The following is a 4,032-nucleotide window of genomic DNA, read 5'->3' on the forward strand; positions in this document are numbered from 1 at the left end:
TAGCACAAACTATTGCCAGTCACCAATTTCACCTATAGCAACATGAAACAAGAAACAGTAGGGACTACAACCTTTTTTGCGAATAACTGTGAACATCCAAAAAATCAGACCACAAATCATAAGACGAGTGCTATGATTGAGGATCAATCCGATATGAGAGAATTGTATGACACATTACAATACAAAATGGATCATACTCAACAAATGTAACAAGAATACTACAATAAATACTGAAGGCCAGATCTGAATTTACAACTAGGAGACATGGTGTTATTACTACTACACAATATCTGTATGACCAGACCATCCAAGAAATTAGATTTCAAGAAAATGGAACCATTTCGGATACTGGAAAAAGTAGCCACTCAAGCTTATTGTAACGTGTTCGCAAGGTGCTAATCACGTTAATGGTAAAGATACGATAGTTGGCAGGTGACCTGCTCTTCCAGAGAGGAGGCGAGAGCTGAGAACTAAAGGAGGCTTCGAGGGTGTACTGAGGAACAAAGAAGTAACCGTTCAACCAAGTATATTGAAATACTGTCTGTCGAAGTCTGCCTTTTCTATTATAGAAACAGGCGGTCTTTAAATACACAAATCTGTTCATGTCTGGCATGAACGAAACTAATCAAAGGTATCAATTGATACTCTTTGGTAAAACTCCTTAAGTATCAAAGCAATACTTAAAACAAAACATAAAACAAAACCAAGTACCCGTACCGGTTACATTCCCCAAAACAAAACAACTGTTTAAACAAACAAAACTTAATAATCATCAAAAGCGGAGTCAGAGAAACTAAAGGCTTCAGTTTCCGCTAAAAACTCTTCATCGTAAGTGTCACACCAGGGACAAGAGGAAATTCTAAGGAAACACTTAGACTCGAAGAAATCTAAATCACAGTAGTCACGAATACCAGATTCGTGCTGTACATCAACCCAAGCATGATCGCAATCAGGACAGTAGTCAATCCAGAGGATTTCGAAGTAGTCTTCAAGTTGGATAACATCGCGGTTCAACAACAGTCCAACAATCTGTTGTCGCTGCCTCACATTGAGCTCGACATAGTTTGACATCGTTAAGGTATTCGGATGGTGATTGGTGACTAGATAAAGTTGTCGAGGGCCTGCTCCATAGCTTGATTCTCCTCATCGCTACTCTCGAATTCCAATTCAAAGCATGGTGCCGAAAATCCATCTCTAGTTTCAAGTTCTGCATGTCATCGTTCAGTTTCTGGCATCGTGGGTGTCCAGCACATAGTGATGTAGTTGATTGTTGGGGGGAGGGATCCATTCGGCATATTGTCTTTCCACCATTCATACACCATATCCATAGCGTGCTCTAGTCCTTCCAGTTGTTCCCAACTGTTTTCGCTGGTTGGATATCCTTTCCATTTGACTAAGAATTGATCATTTCCATGCCAAAGGCGGTGGTCTCGGATTTCTTCAACTTCCCATTCATCTTTCTTCTCAATGATGATAGGTTCGGGTCGAGAGTGGGTTCTTCCAGAGAACTTAGAATCGTCATTTGGGTGGAATCGTTTGACAGCAGAGGTGTGGAATACTGCAGTGTTACGGTGGTACATGTGTCCATCCATCTGAACAGTGTAGTTCTCTGTATGTTCGTCAAAGGCTAAGACCTTAAAAGGTCCTCGTCATCGGGGTTGCAGTTTCTTGCTGTGTCCAACATTGGTGATGAACATGTTTCCATGTACCATGAGCATATCACCTGGTGGAATAGGGACATGTTTGCGTCGTCGCCTCTGAGCAGTAGTGGTACTTCGGAATCGGGCAGCCTTAACAGCTTGGAAAGTGTCATTCAGAATTGCTTGATGGCGGTTTAAGTGGTCATCGGAGGCAGGGACTGAGGAGTTCTTGAATAGAGTTGTAGGAAGGAGAGGGTATTGGCGGCCAAAGACTGCCTTGTATGGCAACATCCCCAAGGTATCTGAAAATCCGGCATTGATATATGAAGTGAGTTCGACAAGGGCTGGTTCCCAGTTGGTTTGTCGTTCATTGATCATGTTTCTAATTCCAGTCTTAACCTCGCAGATTTTTTGTTCTGCCTGGCCATTAGTCTCATGGTGTCCTGGGGCAGCCATAATGTGGTTTATTCCGAGGGAGGTCAAGGTTTGCTTCCAGAATCTGGCAGTAAAGTGGGGATCAGCATCACTGACAATAGATAAGGGGTACCCATGGGGGGTAAACAAGTATCGTTGGAGGTTATTCCAGGTGTCTTTAGAGGAATCGGTAACCTTCATTGGTATTAACCAGGTGTATCCGGAAAATCGATCCACAGCTACCAAGAGGGTGTCATATCCGGGGGACTTGTTGAATGGTCCTGCGAAATCGATGGCATAGGATTCAAATATTTCACATGGTAGTTGGAGGGTCTGAGCTTTCCCTTCAGGAAGTTGTGTTCGCTCCTTATTTGCCTGACAGAGTTCGCATTGCCTGACAAAATCACGGAAGTCCTTTCGCATTTCAGGCCAGTAAACATATTCTGAGGCATATTGGAGGTTGCGATTTGTACTATGGTGTCCTTTGTTGTGAATTTCGGTAATAACATATTCTCTAATAGTCATTCCATTGAACATATGGCCTTTTGGTATGTATAGGCAGTGTTCACCATAACGGGTGCTGGTATAGACCATTCCATTTGATCTGTTGTAGGGGGCGAGGTCTCCATGCCTGGAGCTATCCATGGCTTTGAAGTAAATCGGGTCATGGCGGTATCCTGCTATCATTTGGCTTCGGAAAGAGGAGGTTAATTCTTCTGTGGTCGATCTAACATCTCGTTTATCTTCGATTAGGGATCCTCTTGTTGGTTCGATAGGGGCTTCCTCTTCCTGACAGGTTTCATAGAGTTGACGCCGATGCTCGGGAATAGTAGGGGGTATGACCGAGACAATGGTTTCATTGTAATATACTCGTAAGGGTCCACCATATAGTGGTCGTGAATCGATTATGGGAGGAGAGGGTGGCGGGGCTGACTGTGGGGGGTGTAAATAGGATATTGCATCCACGTAGGCTGCTGCTTGTTCGAGTTCTTCAAGATCTTGGTATCGTGTTGGAACAGGATTAAGGGTATGAGGAGGTTGAGTCGATTCATCTTCATCGATCATCTCTTCTGCTCCTTCTACGGTGTCGAAGCTGGTGTCTTTGGAATCATCAGCAGGCATATAGTACGGTCGCTGGTATCTGTTACCGAACTTGATCTCAGTCAGGTGAAAAGGGCAGGTGTCGTGATAACAGTGGGACCAGTGGAGTTTGCTTTGTTCAAGTTCGTGAGGAGGTGTGCTGCGGAGTGTGCAATTGTCTTTCCATTCTTCATCAATGTCCTTTCCTCGTTCTGTTCCGGCAGCACTGTACATGGTGTAAGAGAAAGGATTGGAGGGAGTGGCAGCACTCGCGGCAGCCATCGATGGTTCTTGTTCATAGGAGGTGTCGTCAGGGCTGTCCTCGCTTTGTCTTGTATGGTCGTGATCAAGGGGAGGGTTTGCGAGATCTTGATTCTCATATAGGCGGGAGAGAGCATCAGCTAAATAGTTCGTTCCTCCAGGGGTGTAGATAATTTTTGCATCGTATTTGCTGATTTCGCCTATCCATCTTGTTCTTCTTCTTCCAGGTATCCTTTCTGTTTTAAGATTAGTGAGAGGTTGGTGGTCGGTAACAATAGTGAAGGTATTGCCCATGAGGATGTGGTTGAAAGCGGCGAGGGCATCAATCACAGCAAGGGCTTCCTTGTCTGTTGTCCCATAGTTCATCTGTGAATTAGTGAACTTTCTGCTATGTAAAGCGGCCGGTCTTGCCGTTTCATGGGAGGCTCCTTGTCCAACCCATGCTCCAACTCCAACATCCGATGCATCAGTAATCAGCCATATTGGTTCTGGTTTGCTGTAGTCGATAGGTTGTATAACGTTGGCATTTTTTATCAATTCCTTGATGTTGGTAAAGGCTTGGTCATGAGTGTGGATCCAGACAAATTCTGCATTGCCGGTAAGGTCTGTGAGCGGCGCTGTCACAGTGGCATGGTGT

This window comes from Tuber melanosporum (assembly GCF_000151645.1).
Source record: "Tuber melanosporum whole genome shotgun sequence assembly, scaffold_66, strain Mel28".
Classification (NCBI taxonomy): domain Eukaryota; kingdom Fungi; phylum Ascomycota; class Pezizomycetes; order Pezizales; family Tuberaceae; genus Tuber; species Tuber melanosporum.